This window comes from Pongo pygmaeus, chromosome 1, assembly GCF_028885625.2.
Source record: "Pongo pygmaeus isolate AG05252 chromosome 1, NHGRI_mPonPyg2-v2.0_pri, whole genome shotgun sequence".
Taxonomy (NCBI): domain Eukaryota; kingdom Metazoa; phylum Chordata; class Mammalia; order Primates; family Hominidae; genus Pongo; species Pongo pygmaeus.
The window spans coordinates 59,056,409-59,078,638 of record NC_072373.2 but is presented as its reverse complement, the minus strand read 5'-3'; the positions used below and the strand labels follow the sequence as shown (position 1 = coordinate 59,078,638).

Here is a 22,230-nt window from a genome sequence, read left to right as displayed (position 1 = left end):
CTTCTGAAATACAATGAGGGTACAGACATTGGGTAAACAGAGCCATTCCAAACTGGAGAAATTGACCAAAACAAAGGGACTGTAGGCCCCATGCAAGTCCGAAATCCAGCAGGGCAGTCAAATCTTAAAGTTCCGAAATGATCCCCATTGACTCCACATCGCACATCCATGTCATTCTGATACAAGAGGTAGGTTCCCATGGTCTTGGGCAGCTCTGCTTCTGTGGCTTTGCGGGGTACAGCCTCCCTCCTGGCTGCCTTCACATGCTGCCCTTTAGTGTCTGCGGCGTTTCCAGGTGCATGGTGCAAGCTGTCAGTGGATCTACAATTCTGGGGTCTAGAAGGCAATGGCCCTCTTCTCACAGTGCCACTAGGTGGTGTCCCAGTTGAGACTCTGTGTGGGAGCTCCAACCCCACATTTCCCTTCTGCAGTGCCCTAGCAGAGATTCTCCATGAGGGCCCCACCCCTGCAACAAACTTTTGCCTGGGGAATCTAGGCATTTCCATACATCTTCTGAAATCTAGGCAGACGGTCCCAAACCTCAATTCTTGACTTCTGTGCACCCGCAGGCTCAACAACACATGGAAGCTGCCAAGGCTTTGGACTTCCACCATCTGAAGCAACAGCCTGAACTGTACCATGGTCACTTTTAGTCATGGCTGGAGTGGCTGGGACACAGGGCACCAAGTTCTTAGAATGCACACAGCACAGGGACCCTGGGCCTGGTTAATAAAACCATTTTCTCCTAGGCTTCTGGACCTGTGATGGGAGAGGCTGCCATGAAGACCTCTGACATGCCCATTTTCCCCATTGTCATGGGAATTAACATTTGGCTCCTTCTTACTTATGCAAATTTCTGCAGCTGGCTTCAATTTCTTCTCAGATTTTTTTTTTTTTTTTTCCCTACCACATTGTCAGGCTGCAAATATTCTGAACTTTTATGCTCTTCTTCCCTTATAAAACTGAATGCCTTTAACAGCTCTCAAGTCACCTCTTGAATGCCTTGCTGCTTAGAAATTTCTTCCTCCAGATACTAAATCATCTCTCCCAAGTTCAAAGTTCCACAATTCTCTAGGGCAGGGGCAAAATGCTGCCAGTCTCTTTGCTAAAACATAGCAAGAGCCATCTTTGCTCCAGTTCCCAACAAGTTCCTCATCTCCATCTGAGACCACCTCAGCGTGGACCTTTGTTTTCAGGATGCTTATAAAGGCATACCCGAGACTTGGCAATTTATAAAATAAAGAGGTTTAATTGGACTTACACTTCCACATGGCTGGGGAAGGCTCATAATCATGTCAGAAGGCAAGCAGGATTCAGTCACATCTTATGTGGAAGGTGGCAGGCAAAAAAAAAAAAAAAAAAAGAGAGCTTATGCAAGGAAACTCCTCTTTATAGAACCATCAGATCTCATGAGACTTATTCACTATCACAGTAACAGCACAGGAAAGACCTGCGTCCATGATTCAATTACCTCTCACCAGGTCCCTCTCACCACATGTGGGATTCAAGATGAGATTTGGGTGGGGACGCAGAAAAACCATATCAACTTAGTTTCGAAAAAAAATGTTTACCCAGTACTTAGTATATAGTACGTGTTTTAAAAAGTTGTTAATCTTAAAAACAGGAAGAGTGTATGGCATATAATTTTTATTTAGTATTTATTTGTTGAGAAATATTTAGGTTGGTGCAAAAGTAATTGCAGATTTGGTTCCTGAATTTTACATCATTATCACTAGGCTGAGGCAAATCTTTATTAATCAAAATAGGAAATATGATAATCAACATAATTTTTGCCAGAGAGAAATAAATTTGTTTAATCCTGTAGCGTAAAATTCATGCTTTGAGATTCAACAAACGTTTGGAAAGCATTTTCTGCATCTTGCTGGTTGTGGAAGTGTTTTCCATGCAAAAAGTGGAGATGTTTGAAGAAGTGATAGTTGGTTGGCGAACAGCCAGGTGAATATGGCAGATAAGGCAAAACTTCTTAGCTCAATTCATTCAACTTTTGAAGCACTGGTTGTGCAACGTGCAGTCAGGCGTTGTTATGGAGAAGACTTAGGCCCTTTCTGTTGACCCGGCCTTGCAGTTTGCGTTGCATATCATCAATTTGCTGAGTGTACTTCTCAGATGGTTTCACCAGAACTCAGAAAGCTGTAGTGGACCAGATTGGCAACAGACCACCAAACAGTGACCATGACCTTTTTTTTAGTGCAAGTTTGTCTTTGGGAGGTGCTTTGCAGCTTCTTCTCAGTCCAACTATTAACCTGGTCATTGCTGGTTGTCATATAAAGTCCACTTTTCATCATGCATCACAATTCGATCGAGCAATGGTTCATTGTTGTATAGAATAAGAGAAGATGACACTACAAAACGACATTTTTTCTTTTCTTTTTTTTTTTTTACTCAGCTCACGAGGCATCCATTTATCAAGTTTTTTTACCTTTCCAATTTGCTTCAAATGCCAAATGACCGTAGAATGGCCTACATTTATTTCTTAGGCAATTTCGTATAGTCGTAAGAGGATCAGCGTTGATTATTGTTCTCAATTGGTCCTTGTCAACTTCCAATGGCCGGCCACTACGTTCCTCATCTTCAAGGCTCTTGTCTCCTTTGCAAAACTTCCTGAAGCACCACTGCACTGTAGGTTCCTTAGTAGTTCTTGGGCCAAATGTGATGTTGATGTTGTGAGGTGTCTCTGCTGCTTTACAACCCATTTTAAACTCGAATAAGAAAATCGCTCAAATTTGCTTTTTGTCTAACGTTATTTCCTTAGTCTAAAATAAACATGAAGTAAACAGCAAGTAATAGTAATGTCATTAGCAAAAAAACCATGAAGCAAGAAATGCACATTAAAAGGATGTATAACATAATCACATTTATTTAAGAATGTATTCCAATATCAAATGGCAAATTCCAACAGAAAAACCACAATTACTTTTGTACCAACCTAATAATAAACAAACTACCATTATATTAGATTTTTATCTATTTCAGAAATATCAGATCATAAATATTCTGTAGCACAAATGGTTAATAGAATCTAATTATATCTGTTGAACTTACATTTCCCGATGAATTAAACTTTATTATTCTGTTTTAATATTTTTATTAGGAATATATATATATATGTGTATATATATATATGCGTAATCAAACGTTTTTCAGGTGAGCTGACTGCTCACCTGTCCTTGCATCTGTGTCTTTGCTATGGGCCCATAATGGATGTGTTTTCACCACCTCTTCGACGTAGGGCTTGGTCATATGACTTGCTTCGGCGATGGCATATGGGCAAAGTGAGAGGAGGCGTCAACTCTTAAGTGTTTCAGCTTTCCATGAAAAAACACAGCCTGTGCAGCCTGATGATCTAAGGATTAAGAAAAGCATGTGAAGCAGAGCTGCCCCAGCTGCCCACTAATCTAGAAGATACAGTAGAAGACACCAGTCTTCATTGCCCAAATGTCCCCTGGGTCAGGCCTGTCCTAACTGAGCCCTGCTGACCCATACATTCATTAGAAGAAACTTTTTTTTTTTTTTAATATATCAAGCTTTGGGGAGGTTTTTTACTTGGTGAGGTGTCTTACTTGGTATTGATAAAAATGTTTTCTAAATCTTATGTTCATAGGAAAAACATGATTAAATTGTAGTCTATAAAACACATTTTGTTTTCATACCTTCAAATGTCTGGCAAAATTTTTAAAGATGAAATAAATTGATTACAAAAAAGGGTGTGTCATAAAAATCAATGCACACTTAGAAAATTAAGTACTTTGTAGTTTAAAATAGATTTATTTATCACGAATGTGTTTTTTTTTTCTAACCAACATTTAACAGATAAGAACTTCTAGGCCATCTTTATACATTAAATATCTAGATAGAATTAATATATTCATTGGAACATGAGCTCCTTTAAAATATACTGAAAGCTTAGGAACTCACAGAGATGCCTCTCAGAGTATCAAGTAGAAAATACAGAACTTGAATAAGTTAAATAGAGGTAAGCTTCACCAGGGAAAATACTGCATGTATTTGACGCTCAGATGCTGCTTCTTTATAAAGAGGATGAAAACACATTATCTAACTTATCTTCTTTTTTAAATCTGAGAAGTTGGAAAGGATCTACCCTGTAGTCCACTTCTCTTCTGAACCTGAAAGAAGAAAGAAGTTTTCTTAATAACTGAAATAGATAAGGGTTGATACAAAAGCTAAATCTGGAATGTTACAAGTGTGTAGGATTCTTACAGTCATTTTTCTGCATCTACATTTACATTCTTACATTCTTGGGTGGTAAAAAGGAAGCATGAAAGGCCACTGCCAGTTAATAAACTTGGCTTGAATGTTTACCCTGTCGATCTCAAAGGAGTTTTGTGAGAATCAAAGATCATGTATGTAATTTTTTTAAAATGTATTTAACTGAAGGAAGAAGAATTCTTCAATTGGACATTTATCATATTTTCATCAAAACACAAAAGTCATGTTATTTTGAAAATAATTTCAGGTCTAAAATACCAATGTAATGTTTAGAGCCACCTTCATCAAAACCATTTATTGAACTATTTTACCTTAATGCATAACATGTAATGCATATGCCTAATAAGATTGTGATTGCTAGGAAGATCTTTATATTTTCTCAATGCTCTAGAATATCTTAGATTATGTCAAATCACTTACTAAAATTCAAAGAATGAAATGAATATGTTTATTTACCTAAAATGTAAAAGTTGTCTATAAAATTTCTCAGTAGGTAATGTGTGGAGGGCAGTGTGCAACAGAAAGAGGAGGCCATGAGGTGAGCCTCGGGGCAGGGCACAGCTGAGATGCTGTTGCTGGTCTAGTGCTTGCTATCTCTGTGATACTGGCACAGTAGCTAAAGACTCGTCTTTATTTTTTATTTATTTTTTATTTTTATTTTTTTCCTTTTATTATTATTATTATTATTATACTTTAGGCTCTATGTTACATGTGCGCAATGTGCAGGTTAGTTACATATGTATACATGTGCCATGCTGGTGCGCTGCACCCACCAACTCGTCATCTAGCATTAGGTATATCTCCCAATGCCATCCCTCCCCCCTCCCCCCACCCCACAACAGTCCCCGAAGTGTGATGTTCCCCTTCCTGTGTCCATGTGTTCTCATTGTTCAAGACTCATCTTTAATGAGAATAAAAATGTCATTACCTCACACAGATGTGAGGTATAGGTGAGGTAATTGAATTTAAGCCTAGCATTGCTTAACAAGTGTTATTTGCATTTCTCAATAAAACAGTAAACGCCAATACAGTATTAAAATACTTGAAAATCTCTGGAAACATAGGTAGTAGAAACTCTTTAGGCCTTTTGCATTTGGTGTTCTCCCGTCTACTGTAAAACCTTTTCCCCAGGTGGTCATATGGCTTCCTACTTTTCATCAGTGAAGCTTGTGTTTAAATATGATTGTTGATTAATAGAGTCCTTTCCTGAGCAAACTTCAAGATAACTGTTGCCTGGGCTCAGTGGCTCATGCCTGTAATCCCAACGTTTTGGGAGGCTGAGGGAGGAGGATACCTTAATACCAGCAAATGGAGATAAACATTGCAACATGGTGAAACCATGGTGCAATTTGATAGTGAAATCCAGTGTCTATCAAAAATTAAAAAAAAAAAAATTAGCCAGGCACGGTGATCCGTGCCTGTGGCTCCAGCTATTTAGGAGGCTGAGGCTGGAGAATCGCTTGAACTTGAGGTCAAGGCTGCAGTAAGCCTTGTTCACTCCAGCCTAGGTGACACAGTGAGAACCTGTCACAAAAAACAAACAAACAAAACAAAACAAAACAAAAAATCGTTCTCTTCTTAGAACTATTCTCTAGTTAACTATCACCTCTCATATTCCTCTTAGAATTAATCACCATGTGAATCAATTTCCTTGGTTAGCATTTATTGTAGTATATATACTTAGCTGTATGTATGTAATATATATTATGTATATATGTAGCTACATTCTCGCTAAAATATCTTTTTAAGAAATTGTTTATGGATCACATTTGATAAAGAGGATCAAAATATTACATTAAATTGCTATTTTAACTTAAGGCAAAATATTTTCATGACTTTTTTTGTAAGATTGTCTTAGCTAGGGCTGCCATCACAAAATACCATAGACTGGGTGACTTAAACAGCAGAGATTTATTTCTCACAATTTTGGAGGCTGGAAGTCTAGTCAATGTGCCACCGGATTCAGTGCCTGGTGAAGGCTCTTCCTGGCTTGCAGATGTCCAACTTCTTGCTATGTCCTCACATTTCCTTTTCTCACTAGGTGCACTGAGCAAGGGGAAGGTCTTGGGGGAGAGAGGGTAGGGGAGAGAGAGAGAAAGAGAAAGAGAGATCTCTTCCACTTAGTAAGCCACGAGTCCCATTATGTGGGTCCCACCTCCATGACCTCATCTAACTCTAACCACCTCCTAAAGCCCCCATCTCCAAACACCATCACGCTGGGGGTGAGGGGTTCAACATATGAATTTGAAGAAGACACAATCTTTCAGTCCATAACAAAGATGAAAATATTTTCACAAGTTATTTTGTGTGTGTGTGTGTGTGTATATAAAAGCAATATACCTTCACAAGTTTTTTGGGTAAAACCTCAGTCACTAGTGCATTAAATACTACTTTAATTTCTACTGTTATATACTGCAATTTTCAATGTCTATGATTTTGCCAACTATTAATTCTAGAGTTTTAATTGAAGGGACATTTAAAACATTAAAATAATTTAAATTTTATTTTTATTGCATTGGCATTTCCTGGATGGTAATAATTTTATATTTTAAAAATTGGGAGAAACTATTTATTATAGAGCTGACAGTCCACAGGTGGACAATTCATAGGAATTATAAAAGACTCAACTATCCACTTGATTTATTTTATTCTTAAACACTTAATCAGACTTTTGTAACTAGAATGAAACGCTAAGGAAAATTAAACTCCATTAATTATTTCAAGACCAATTTAGTGATCACTTCTACTAAAGAATTATCTCAAGAGCATACAAAACAGTCAGATAAGTGTAATTCAAATTTTTATAAAATTTATCTAGAGATCATCTTTCAAAATAAAAATAAACATGATTTATAATTTTGAATGCATAAAATAAAATTCAATATATTAACAATATTAATGTCATTTATTTGATGAAAAATTAAGACACTGGTTTTCACAATATTCTGTTTAATTGAAATTCCATTTGTTCTTATAATCCCATATTTTTGCAAATTCTCATAAAACTTAAATTTCAATTTTACAAAATCAGACAATTGTAATGACAAAATTGTACAATAGAAAATATATGAAAAGAATAGAGTCTATGGGCCGGACGTGGTGGCTAACACTTGTAATCCCAGCACTTGGGGATGCCAAGGTGGACGGATCACATGAGGCCATGAGTTCGAGACCAGCCTGGACAACATGGTGAAACCTCGTCTCTACTAAAAATACATGAAAATAGCCCAGTGTGGTGGCAGGCGCCTGTAATCCCAGCTACTTGGGAGGCTGAGGCAGGAGAATCACTTGAGCCCATTAGGCGGAGGTGTCAGTGAGCTGAGATCGTCAGTGAACTGAGATCGTGCCACTGCACTCCAGCCTGGGTTACAAGAGTGAAACTCTGTCTCAACAGGCCCTGGTGTGTGATGTTCCCCTTCCTGTGTCCATGTGTTCTCATTGTTGTGGGGTAGGGGGAGGGGGAAGGGATAGCATTTGGAGATATACCTAATGTTAAATGACGAGTTACTGGGTGCAGCACACCAACATATCATATGTATACACATGTAACTAACCTGCACATTGTGCACATGTACCCTAAAACTTAAAGTATAATAAAAAATTTAAAAAAACTCTCAAAATAAAATAAAATAAAATAATAGAGTCCATGACACATCCTATGCTAGACAAGTGACATCCAATATCATTTGTAAAAAAATCTAAAAAAGGAATTTCAGCTTTTTAAAGATATAATTGAACAGAAAGTAAATTCTTAATATAAAATCATTAGAGGTACAAAATTGTCATATATACAGAATTGTTGAATGAATGAGAGAAAAGAAAGAGAAGCCTGGTTTTATTTTCTCTTAGAAAGACTTGAGGTGTAATTAAAACACAGCAAAATTCAGATAAGGTATCTGAATTAATTAACGACATAGGGAATCAAGTAGGAAATATATTGAATATAAGGTCAGGAGGGATCCAAAATCCTTATTTTTAAAATTCTTGAATAGTATAAATGAATTAAAATGTGGCTCTGGATCTATTTTCTCTTTTAGGATCACAGAGAAGAGCGTATTTCCTCATAATCCTATGTCTAAGAAAGCTTTTTTTTTTTTTTTAGACGGAATCTCACTGTCGGGCTGGAGTTCAACGGCACAATCTCAGCTCACTGAAACCTCTGCCTCCCAGGTGCAAGCAATTCTCTTGCCTCAGACCTCAGGCTCCTGAGTAGATGGGATTTCAGGCACCTGCCACCATGCCTGGTTAATTTTGTAATTTTAGTAGAGACAGGTTTTCACCATGTTGGCCAGGCTGGTCTCAAACTTCTGGCCTCAAGTGATCCGCCTGCCTCGGCCTCCCAAAGTGCTGGGATTACAGACGTGAGCCACCACGCCCGACCTAAAGCATATTTTAAAAGGTTATTTGAAAATAATGTTTAATATACAAAAAAATGGCAAAAATAAATAATGCAAAGAGCACCTGTGTCCTCTTACTCAGATTTACCCAATGTTAACATTTGGACGAGTTGCTAAGTTAACATTTATGCTCTCTCACTCTTCTTTTCTATCCTAGCATGTGTCTTTTATTTCTCTTTATCCAAAATGAACCTTTGAGAATGAGTCGCAGGTAACATGTTTCTCTAAATATTTTCATATGTATTTCCTAAGAATAAACACATTCAGTTGCATAATTACAGAATAGTTATCAACTTCAGTATGTTTACTATTGGTATAGTACTGTAATCTGCCATTACATTCTAATTTTGTTAGCTTGTCCATTAATAGCTTTTTCTCCCCTCCAGTGCAATGTCCAGGCTAGATTACATATGACATTAAGTTGTCATATATCTCAAGTGTATTTTAACCTGAAGTATTTCCAAGGCCATTTTATCGACAATGACATTTTCAGTTATAGTTCTCCAAATCCACTCCCCCTTATTTAATAATAAAAACAAATCTTCAATTTGATTTTGTTTGATACAATCTCATGATTTAAACAAGTTTATATATTTTCAGCCAGAATACTATAAAAGGTATGTTGTGTGCTTTTCAGAACATCACTTCATGAAGCATGTGATGTCTGCCTGTTGCTCATCAGTGATATTAATTTCAGTTGCTTGTTTTTCTTTTGTAGTTACTGTTCGTTTCCTTGTAGTCTGTGGAAACACACTTTAAGTTCATGCAAATATCTCCCGCTCTCTTTCTTTTTTTTTTTTTTTTTTTGCTCAGAACTTCCCTCCCCAAGTTTTTAACCATTCGTGACTATACTTCTTTCACCAGCCTTTAATTTGCCAAAAAAACAAATAATTTTATTAATATCAAAACCTGCAATTAGGTTTGCACCAACCTAATATTTAAATGGCATCACTTAATCTGCATTTATCAAGAAGCACTCAGCATTTCAAGGTAAGAAATAGTATTCCTGTCTCATTTATGCATGTATATATTTAGGATTTCTGAAGATTTAAGAATTCTTTTTTACTCAAGTGTTTACAATTGATTGCTGTCTTTATTTTCATGCTCAAATTGTCCCATGTCTGTACTTTAGGACTAGCTATTATCCTTAGGACAGGTAATATCATTTCTTTTAGTATTTTCTTACTTTTGGACATATTTCAAGTTTTTTTTGGTCTCTACTCTACTCTGACTGGAATCTACCACTCTTTGTGGAGCCGTGGTTTCTTTTTAAAAATGATATTAAGGCCGGGCACAGTGGCTCATACCTGTAATCCCAGCACTTTGGGAGGCCGAGGCGGGCGATCGCCTGAGGTCAGGACTTCGAGGCCATCCTGGTAAACATGGTGAAACCCCGTCTCTACTAAAAATATAGAAATTAGGCTGGTGTGGTGCCACATGCCTGTAGTCCCAGCCACTCAAGAGGCTGAAGCAGGAGAATTGCTTGAACACGGGAGCAGAGGTTTCAGTGAGCCGAGATTGCACCGTTGCACTCTAGTCGGGGTAACAAGAGTAAGACTTCCTCTCAAAAAAAAAAAAATAAAAAGATATTAGAAAATAAGACCTGAGCATATGCTCCCATTGTTACTGGAGTGTCTTAGCATCTAGGCTTTTTACCAGATAGTAGAAGAAAATGTGTGCATATACTTTTATATATATGTACATAAACATACATACATATGTGCATAGAGACACATAAATAACTATAAATGCATGTACACATATATATGGATATTTTAGAATCATGAGTTCACGCCTATCCCACCAATTTCAGTCTATCCCCATGGAGTTCTTGTTGCCTTTCTCTATTTCATGTGTGTATATCTCTTCTTTCTCGGTGAAAACCCAACTTTAGACAAAATCAACACATTTACTTGTTAGATCAATTTGATAAGACATCTGAAATGTTTTCAGAGCTGTTTCATTCATATGAATACAAACATATATATATATATACATATATATACACACACAAATTAGAGATTTGTCATCTCCTGATTACCTAAGACTGAAGGCATATAGTTAAATATTTTATTCATAGATTAAAGTACTTTTTCTTATTTCCTTTTTCTTTTTTTTCCGTCTGTTACTTTTTTCAGTGTAGCTATTCTTTTTGAAATATAATTACAGTGTTTGTTCCAGCTTATTTTTTCCCTTCTCATTCTAGTTGATTTAATTTTCCTTTAAAAATACATACGACATAATTTAAAAGTCAAAACATGGAAAAAGTTTAACCCAAAAAATTGTTACTCTTTCTCATATATCGTTCACCCTTATTTTCAACCTTTGCAGGTATTTGACTTCATTGTTTTCTGGTTTTTCCTTCCTGTGTATCCTTTTGTAATGGTCATAAAGGTATGTATGGATGGGTGTATGCACATATGTGTATGTTTATGTAAGTGTGTGTGAATATGTGTGGATGTTTATCTTCATATATAACTATATATTTCCCCCCATTTTCTGACAGAATATTTAGTACACTGTACATGTCCTTTGCATTTTGGACTTAACAATATCTCCTAAAACTCACTCCAAATCATTCACGGAGATCTTCTTTCTTCTTTTTCATAGCCAGGCTGAACTCTACACTTAATACACTACAATAGATTCTAGTGATTTTCTATACCTGGACATTTACATAGTTTCACATATTTTGTGATTACTTGTAAATGATGCTTCAGTGACTATCTTGTCCGTATCTAATTTTCATCATTAGAGATGTTTTCCAGGGTAAATTATTGGAAGTGGAGTAGGTGGGATGAAAAGTAGCTGTCTACCTCTTATGGGCTAAATTGTTACTCTGCAAAGTTTATATGCGGGAGCACAACCCCAAGTACCTCAGAATATGACTATATTAGGGCTTTCAAAGAGGTGATAAAGTTAACATGGGGCCCTTAGAGTGGAGCACAGAGTAACACAAAAAGTGTACACACAGAGAGAAATGACCACTTGGGACACAGTGAGAAGATGGCCACCTTCTAGCCAAAAAAGAGAGGACTCAGAGAAACTAAATCGCTGACACCTTGATCTTGGACTTGTAGCTTACAGAACAGTAATAGAAGAATTTTTTGTTGATTAAGCTATCCACTCTGCAATATTTTGTTATGGTGTCCCAGCAGATTAATACATTACCTATGCAGATATGTTAAGTAATATTAAATTGCCTTCCACAGGAGTTATACTATTTTGCATTTCCACAAACTTTAAATGAGATTATTTCTTTTCCTTCGACTTCACTAAACAGTGGATTGTCAAGATTTTCACTTTTGCCCATCTAATGAGTAGGAAATAGTACTCTAGGCAGTGTTAATTTGCATTTATCTTATTAATAAAGTTGAAAGTCTTTTTATATGTTTGAGTCAGTCTTATATTATTTGTTAGAATTGTTTGTAACCTTTGTTGATATTGCTACATATTTATTCTTTTTACCCTTTGATGTTTAAAAATTCTTTTAATATTATGGATATTAGCCTTTACCTGTGCAAAAAGTCACAAATATTTTCTCATAGTTCATCATTTGTCTTTGAAATCACTTGTGCTGTTTTTGCTTTGCGAAAGTTTTCTTTTGTATTTATATAATCAAATATATCAATAGTTTCTTTTATTACATCTGAATTTACCATCATAGTTAGAAGGTCTTTTCCCAGATTGTAGAAAAATTAGCCAATAATTATTTTTAGTATTTTTATAAACTTATTTTTCTTTTAAGATCTCTGATAAACACATTTGGAGTTTACTCCTTCATTTTTTTTGTGACGTGGGATGAATCATATTTCATCTTTTTCCAGACATTTATGCACTTATATCCCAATATCATGTATTAAGAAGACTATCTCTGCTTTAGTAATTTGGTATATCAGCTTTATAATGCACATAGATTTTTATATGTTGTTCTAGAATTTCTATTATATATATTTTTTTAAATTTTACTTTTAATTTTTTTGGTGCCTAGTAGGTATATATTTTTATGGGGTACATGGGATATTTTGATACAGGCATACAATGTGTAATAATCATGTTAGGGTAAACAGGGTATCCAATACCTCAAGCAATTATTCTTTATATTACTAACAATCTAATTGTACTCTTAGTTACTTAAAAGTATATGATAGTATTATTGACTATATTCACTTTATTGTGCTATCAAATAGTAGATCTTATTCATTCTTTCTGTTTTTTTAGTACCCCTTACCCATATCCACATCCCCTGACCCCATACTACACTTCCCAGCCATTGTAAACCACCATATTCCTCTCATTGTCTATGAGTTCAATTGTTTTCATTTTAGGTCCCACAAATAAATGAGAACATGCATAGTTTGTGTTTCTGTGCTTGCTTTATTTTACCTAACATAATGGCTTCCATTCTATCCATGTTGTTGCAAATGACAGGATTTAATTCTTTTTTATGGTGAGTAGTACTGCATTGTGTGTATGTATCACATTTTCTTTATCCATTCATCTGTTGATGGAAACTTAGGTCACTTCTAAATTTTAGCTATTGTGAAGAGGGTTACCAGCATTTGTTACTGTCTGTTTTCTTGGATAAAAGCCATTTTAACTGGAGTGAGATGCTATCTCATGGTAGTTATGATTGGCATTTCTCTGATGATAAACGATGATAAGCACCTTTTCATATACCTGTTTATCATTTGTATGTCATTTGAGAAGTGTCTATTCAGATATTTTGCCCAGTTTAAAAATCAGATTATTAGATTTTTTCTAATAGAGTTGTTTGAGTTCTTCATATATTCTGGTTATTAATCTCTTGTCATATGGGTAGTTTGGAAATACTCCCATTCTGTGGGTTGTCTCTTCACTTTGTTGACTGTATCTTTTGCTATGTAGAAGCTTTTTTAACTTGATGTGATTCAATTTGTCCATTTTTGCTTTGGCTACCTGTGCATGTGGGATATTACTCAAGAAGTCCTTGCCCACTCCAATGTAATGAAGAATTTACTCAATGTTTTATTTTACGTTCATAGTTTGAGATCTTAGATTTAAGTCTTTAAACTATTTTACTTAGACTTCTGGATATGGTGAGAAACACGGATTTAGTTTCATTCTTCTGCATATATATATATCAATCTTTTTCCAGGGGCATTTATTGAAGACACCGTCATTTTCCCATTGTATATTCCTGACACCATTGTCTAACATGAGTTCACTGTAGATGTATGGGTTTGTTTCTGGGTATTGTTTTCTGTTGCATTGATCTATGTGTCTGTTTTTATGCCAGTACCATGCTGTTTTGGTTACTATAGCTCTGTAGTGTAATTTGAAGTCATGTAATGTGATTTCCCCAGTTTTGTTGCTTTTGCCCATTATAACTTTGGTTATTCTGGGTCTTTTATGGTTACATATAAATTTTACAATGTTATTTCTACTTTATTGAAGAATGTCATTGGTATTCTGATAGGGATTAAAGTGAATCTGCAGATTGCTTGGGTGGTATGGACATTTTTAACAATATTGATTCTTTCAATCCATGAACATAGAATACCTCTCCATTTTTTTTTTTTTTTGCGTTCACTTTAACTTCTCTCGCCAATGTTTCAGTTTTCACTATAGGAATCTTTAAATTCTTTGATTAAGTTGATCTCTAGGTATTTAATTGTATTTTCAGCTATTATAAATGCTATTACTTTCTTGATTTCCTTCTCAGATTGTTTTCTATCGGCATATAGAAATGCTACTGACTTTATATGTTAATTTTGTACCCTTCAACCTTACTGAATTTGCTTATCAGTTCTAATAGTTTTTTCGTGGATTATTTAGGTTTTTCCAAGTATAAAATCATATAATCTGAAAACAAGGATACTTTGACTTTTTCCTTTTCAATTGGGATGCCCTTTATCTCTTTCTCTTACGTGATTGCTCTGTCTAGAACTTTCAGTGCTATGTTGAATAACAGTGATGAAAGTGGACATAATTGTCATGTTTCAAATCTTAGAAGAAAGCCTTTCAGTTTTCCTCATTCAGTATGATACTAGCTTTGGGTCTGTCAGGTATGGCTTTTATTATGTTGAGGTATGTGTTCATTCTCTACTGTAAAAAAACCCAGGTTTTTTTACAGTTTTTTAAATATATATTTTTATTATATTTTAAGTTCTAGAGTTTTTATCATGATAGGATGTTTAACTTTATCAAATAATTTTTCAACATCAATTAAAATGATCATATTGTTTTCTGTCCTTTATTCTGTTGATATAATATATCACACAGATTGATACGCCTATGTTGAACTATCCTTGCATCCTTGGGATAATTCCAACTTGGTCATGATGAAGAATCTTTTAATGTATTTTTGAATTTTGTTTGCTAGTATTTTGTTAAGGATTTTTGCATAAACGTTCAACAGAGATATTGGCCTATAGTTTTTTGTTTTATGTGTCCTTGTCTAGTTTTGATATCAGGGTAATACTGGCATCATAGAATGGGTTTGAAAGTATTCCTTCTGCCTCTATTTTTTGGAATAGTTTGTGTAGGATTGGCATATGTTATTTAAATATTTGATAAAATTCAGCAGTGAAACCATTGGGTCCTTGCCTTTTATTTGCTGGAGTCGTTTTATTATGGATTTGATCTCACTACTTGTCATTGGATTGTTCAGGTTTGGATTTCTTCACAGTTCACTTGTATGTGTCGAGGAATTTATCCATTTCCTCTTTAGAGACTAATTTGAGCAACGGTATGCCAATTTATTGGCATATAGTGTAGCCTCTAATGATCACTTGAAATTTTGCACTAACAGCACTAATGTCTGTTTTCATCTCTTATTTATTTGGGTCTTTTCTCTCTCTCTCTCTCTCTCTCTCATTTATTTTCTTCTTAAAAAGATGAGTTTTCAATTAGTTGATCTTTGGTATTTTTCTTTGTTTCAATGTTATTTATGTCCACTTGGTTCTTTATTATTTCTTTTCTTCAACTAACTTGGCATTTGGTTTGCTCTTGCTTTTCTGGTTCTTTCAGATGAACGTTAGGTTGGCTATTAGGTTTTTTCTTTTTTCTTTTTTTTTTTTTTTTTTGGTGTAGGCACTTATAAACTTCCCTCTTTCTACTGCTTTAGTGGTATCCCATGTATTTTGGTACGTAGTGTTTTCATTATAATTTTTTTTAGACATTTAAAAAATTTTTCTTCTTAATCTGTTCATTGACCCACTGGTCATTTAGGTTTATACCATTTAATTTTCTTGTGTTTTATAGTTTCCAAAATTTTTCTTGTTGTTAATTTCTAGTTTTATTCCATTGTGGTCAGAGAAAATACTTGATGTTATTTCAATATTTTTGAATATCTTAAGACGTGTTTTATGGTTGAAAATATCACCTATCATTGAAAATTAGCCATGTGATGAGGAGAAGAATGTTTATTCTGTAGCCATTTGATGAAATATTCTGTAAATATCTACTAAGTCCATTTGGCCTACAGTGCACATTAAGTCTGATGATTTTCTGTCCAGATGATCTGTCCAATACTGAAAGTGGGATGCTGAAGTCTCCAAATATTATTGTATTTGGATCTTTCTCTCTCTTTAGCTCTAATGATATTTGCTTTGTATGCCTAGGTGTTCCAAGTGTTGGTTGCACATAGATTTACCATTGTTATATCATCTTGTTGTATTGATCCCTTTATCATTATATAATAGCCTTCATAGTTTTTATCTTGAAATCTATGTTGTTCGTTATAAGCATAGCTACTCCTGCTCCTTTTGGGTTTCTAATTGCATAGAATATCTTCTTTCCGTCCCTTTATTTTCAGTCTGTGTGTCCTTATAGGCGAAGTGTGTTTCTTGAGGCAACAGATAAATGGCTCTTTTTTGTTGTTGTTGTTCATTTAGCCACCCACTCAATGTCTTTTGATTGGAGGATTCAATCCATTTAAATTCAATGTTGCTTTGGATAAGTAAGGACTTACTCCTCTTATTTTCTTCTTTGCTTTTTGGTTGTTTTCTGGTCTTCTTTCTCTCCCTTATTTTCTTCCTTCCTGTCTTCCTTTTAGTAAAGGTAATTTTTTTTCAGGTGTTATGTTTTAATTTATTTATATTATTTTTTGTATCTGTTGTATTTTTTTTTATTTGAGGTAACCATGAGGCTTGCAAATACTATTTTATAACCTATTATTCAAACTGATGACAAATCAACACTGATTGCATAAATAAACAAACAAGCAAAATGAAAACAAATAAAAACTCCATATTTTAAACTCACCTCCCCGCATTTTAGCATTTTGTTGTTTCTTTTTATGTCTTACTGTGCTGTCTTAAAAAGTTGTTGTATTAATAGTTAATGTTTTTGATTAGTTTATCTTTCATCTTCCTACTCAAGATATGAGTGATTTAAACACCACAATTACTGTATTATAATTTTCTGTATTTTTATCTGCACTTACTATTACCCATGACTTTTACACCTTTAAATAATTTCTTGTTGCTCCATCTTTTCTTTCAGACTGAAGAACTCCCTTTAGCATTGTTTTGTAGGACAGGCCTGGTGTTTATGAAATCCCTCAGCTTTTGTTTGTCTGTGAAAGTCTTCATTTCTCCTTCATGTTCGAAGAATTTTTTTTGCCAGATATTCTATTGTAAGGTAAATGTATTATTTTTTCCTTCAGCACTTTAAATGTGTCATGTCACTGTCTTCCGACCTGTAAAGTTTCCACTGAAAAGTCTCCTGCCAGAAGTACTGGAGCTCCATTCTATGTTATTTGTTTTGTTTTGTTTTGTTTCCTTTTGTTGCTTTTAGGATCCTTTCTTTCTCTTTGACTTTTGGGAGTTTGATTATTAAATGCCTTGACATAGTCTTCTTCGGGTTAAATCTGCTTGGTGTTCTATAATCTTCTCGTACTTCAATATTGATATTTTTCTCTAGTTTTGGGAAGTTTTATGTTATTATTCCTTTGAATAATCTTTCTAACCCCGTTTCTTTCTCTACCTCCACTTTAAGGTTAATAACTATTACATTTGCCCTTTTAAGGCTATGTTTTTAAATCCTGTAGGTGTACTTCATTGTTTCTTGTTCTTTTTTTTTTGTCTCCTCTGATTGTGTATGTTCATAGAGATTGTCTTTAAATTTCCTGATTCTTTCTCCTGCTTGATCAGTTCTTCTATTAAGAGACCCTATATGTTCATCACATTTCTCAACTCCAGAATTTCTACTTGACTCTTTCTAATTATTTAAATCCCTTTGTTAAATTTATCAGATAAAATTCTCAATTCCTTCTCTGTGTTTTCCTGGATTTCTTTGCATTTCCTCAAAACAGCTATTTGAATTATCTATCTGTAAGGTAACATATCTCTGCTTTCCGGGATTGGTCCATTGTGCCTTATTTAATTCATTTGGTAAGATTATCTTTTTCTGGATGGTGTTCATGGTTGTGGATGTTTGCTGGTGGCTGGATATTGAAGAGTTAGGCATTTATTGTAGTCTTCACAGTCTTGGCTTGTTTGTACCCTTCCTTCTTAGGAAGGCTTTGCAGGTATTTGCAGGGACTTGGGTGTTGTGATTTAAGTTTTTGGTCACTGCAGCTGTATCTGCAGTAGAGGGCACCTCAAGCCCATTAATTTTGCAGTTCTTGCAGACTTGTAGAGGTACTACCTTGGTGGTCTTGGATACAATCTGGAAGAATTCTCTGGATAACCAGGCAGAGGCTCTTGTTCTATTCCCTTACTTTCTCCCGCAAAATGGAAACTCTCTCTCTGTGTGCCAACCTGCCTGGAGCTGGGTGTGGGGTGACAAAATTACCCCTGTGACCACCACCACTAGGACTGTGCTGGGTCAGACCTGAGGTCAGTAAAGCACTGAGTCTCGCCCAAAGCCCATTGTAACCACTGTTTGGCTACTAGCTGTGTTTGCTGAAGACCCTAGGGCTGTATGATCAGCTGGTACTAAAAGCTATTCAGATGTCTTTATGTCCTTCCCTCATGGCAGCAAGTTACTTGGGGTCCTGGGCAAATCCAGAGATGCTCTCTGAGAGCCAGTACCTGAAGTCAGAAACCCAAATAAAACACATGATGTGCTATTTCACTGCAGCTCAGCTGACATCAAAATCACAATACAAAGTTCTTCCAACTCTTCCCTCCCATTTCCTCGGGCAGTGAAGTCTCCACTTGTGTCTATCACCACTTCAGGCCCATGTGGACTACTGCCAAGGTACTGCTGATGTTTGCTTAGGGCCCAAGGTCTCTTCAGTCAGGTTGTGGTGAATGTTGCTAGGCCTGCTATCATTGGGCAGAACTCAACCCCTGTTCACAGAGGAAGCATTTATGCCAGCCCTAATGAGCGAGGACTCACCTATCCCAGTGGCTGGAACTAAAGTTTTAGCAAACCTCATTTCCATGAGCTACAGTGCTCTGGGGTTCTAAATAAACTTGAAAGGCTGTCTAGGCCACAAGGACTGCAACTGCTAGGCAAGTTCTAGTGCCGTACTGGGCTTGGAGCCAGTAAACTTGTGGGGCATATGACACAGTGACACATTCACTCTTCAGGGCAGTGGGCTAGTCTCTGGCCCAGAGTAGGTTCAGAAACGCTGTCCAAGAGCCAAGGCCTGGAATTGGGGGCCCCAAGAGCCCACTTAGTATTATTTCTCACTGTGGCCAATCTGGCACCTAAACTGTAAGACAAAGTTCCCTTTATTCTTCCCTCTTATTTTCTCAAGAAGAAGGGGTGTTTCCTAATAGCCACCAGAGCTGTGAATATGCTGGGTCACGCTTGAAGCTTACACACCTCCAAGTCTCACCCAAGGCCCACGGTTTGTACTAACTAATTACAACTGCTGATTATTCAAGACCCAAGAGCTCTTCAGTCAGGTGATAAATCCCACCAAGACTGAGTCCTTCCTTTCAAGGCAGTTATGTCCCTTCTGGCTCAGAATGTATCTAGAAACATTGTTTGGGAGCTAGAACCTGAAATAGGGTCCTCACAACTCTGCCCAGTGCCCTCTACTATTGTGGCTGAAGTAATATCCAAGTTGCAAAACAAAGTCCTCTTTACTCTACCTTCTCCTCTCCTCAAGCAGAAGGAAGGGCTATCTTTCAGAGCTGTGTTCTGATTTGCCGGGGTTGGGGGAGGAGTGGTGCAAGCCCTTTTTTAACTGTCACTTCTCAAGTCTCACTGGGTTACATGCCCCACAAGTTCACTGGCTCCACGCCCAGTATGACACTATGACTTGTCTAGGAGTTGCAGTCCTTGTGGCCTAGACAGCCTTTCAAGCTTATTTAGAATCCCAGAGCACTGTAGCTCATGGCAACGAGGTTTGCCAAAACTTAAGTTCCAACTTCTTGGATAGGTTGATCCTCTCTGGTTAGAGCTGGCATAAATGCTCCCTCTGTGGGCTCCCTCCACATTTTGCCCCATGATAATAGCACTGAGTTCCCGCAATTGCTGAACTCTTTGTCGCCTAAGTGCACAGATTCTCTCTGCATGCTAATGGGCCACTGCTAGAGGATGAGGAAGTTGTGATGTAAGTGCTTCAAGACTGTTTTTCCTACCCTCTTCAGTGCCATGTCCAGCAGTATGAAATTAAAACCAGGTATGCTGATTGCTCACCTGATTTTTGGTTCTTAGGAAGGTGCTATTTTGTGTAGATAGCTGTCAAATTTGATGTTCCTACGGGGAAGACAACTGGTGAAGGCCTCTATTTGGCCACCTTTCTCCCTCCCCTCCGTCTCTATCATATTCTTTCGGTATCTGAAATGAAAATACTTGCTGATATATAGTTAGAAGACACATTCTGTTTCTCTGCCAGTGTAAATGGTATGCTTTATTTTCTAGTCCATCATTTGTAATTTTCTGAGACAGGAATTAGAATAATTTCCTTTGCATACACAGTCATAAATTAGAAATTATACAAATGATTTTAATTTATTTTACTTTTAAATATTCTTTTTACATGTGTTTAACAAGAGGAGAAAATGTTCTTATACACAGAAGCATGGCAAGGCATATGTCAGAAGATCTAAAAATATTTTATTTTTATGGTTTTAATACAAATATTTTAAAATGTCTTTGTTAGACATTTCATGTTTGAAAGAAATACATTAGTTCTGCAGATCCCTTTTACTAAATATAAAATAATCAGAACAGAAAAGTAAACTTTTTTCTCAATATTTGATTTGAAATTTATAATAAATATGAAACTGCTCTTAGTAATTCTAATTAATGTATCTTTCTATTGGTTATATCATAAACCATATATTTGCAAACAATACCACTTCAAACTCAATTTAATCACCATCCATAATAGTTACCACAGGCAGTAGTCATTTTAATATTCTACTAGAACCGTATTATCATTTGCACAATCTACTCCCATAATAATTATTTGAAAGTAAATAACTATGAAATTCTAAAACAACTTCAATGACCTTAATCATTTTATTATCACAAGTTGTAATCTTATAATACAAAGATCTAATGGTTTACCTTTGCCTTACTCATGAAAATAATGAAACAATCTATTTTTATTATACATATGAAAGTATCAATTTGATATTTAAAATACATCTAATATTAATATATTATGCAGTATGTCCAGTTTTTTTAAAATGCTACTATACGTGATATTTGCCTCAGAGGTAAGGAATAGAACATATTAAATTAATGTCTTGACCCATAATTTATCACAAACTCCATATGTCAAGTATATAGTGTACCTTATTTTTATTAAGTCAAAATTGATTTAATTGAATTATGTCTTTTTATTTGTAACCAATTATCATCCAGTCAAATAATTTTGGTTAAAAATTACTAATATAACTACTCTGGTATATAAGAATTAGTTTTCTTTACATCAAGTGTAAGCCTTGTCAATATGAGTTGGAAGCACGGATAGGCATCTTAATAATTTTTAACACAGATTCGAGTCAGTTGACTAGTATAACACTTTTCTATATTCAAACCTGCAGTTTACCTATGGCATTTCTATACATAAAAAAGTCTTACCAGGATTCTTAATGGTAAAACTTCATCCATTGTCTTATCAATTCATTTGATCAAATTTGACCTTACTTCTTTGTTTATTTCAGAATAGTACTTGTTCTTTACTTATAATGACTTAATCTAAATTATATGTTAAGTGATTATAAAGGAAGAAATCTGATTCCATTTTGGGTTTCTTTCTTGTCCTGTCATCTACAGGCATAGCAAAAGTCTTACAAGCTTAATAACTTAAATATTCTCCACTAAATACCTTATTTCTCCCCAAACCATTAGTTCTCCTTTCTGTGGATGTGTGGTTCTCTTTTCAAGAAGAAAGCATGAAATCTTCCTGAAGATAAACTTGTTTTGTAGTGTTTATAAAATTCTGGTCTAAGGGCCAGTACATTATTAAATCCAGATTTCTGATCTGTGTTTGTTTTCAAAACAAATAATAGTTTTACTAAAATTCAATCGGGTCTGAATATCAGCTTCTACCTCATACATTTTTCAAATCTCTGCTAAATATATTTTTGTCTAGGAGTATTTTTTCACTTTGATATCTACTAAGCCAGTCAGTTGTTTCTTTCTTACCCTTTTATATCAAACCTCTCTTAAAAATTTAACTAGCAAC

At 35.5% G+C, this 22,230-nt stretch overlaps 1 long non-coding RNA gene across 1 annotated transcript in view; it reads left to right on the top strand.

The window, feature by feature from the left end:
* The first annotated feature begins 9,487 nt into the window (after positions 1-9,487).
* The window catches only part of LOC129021290 (uncharacterized), a 165,266-nt gene continuing 152,523 nt past the window's right edge, over positions 9,488-22,230 (top strand). Inside the window, exon 1 of the long non-coding RNA XR_008496020.1 lies at positions 9,488-9,635. This is a non-coding gene — a long non-coding RNA (uncharacterized LOC129021290). The remainder of the gene's footprint in view (positions 9,636-22,230) is intronic.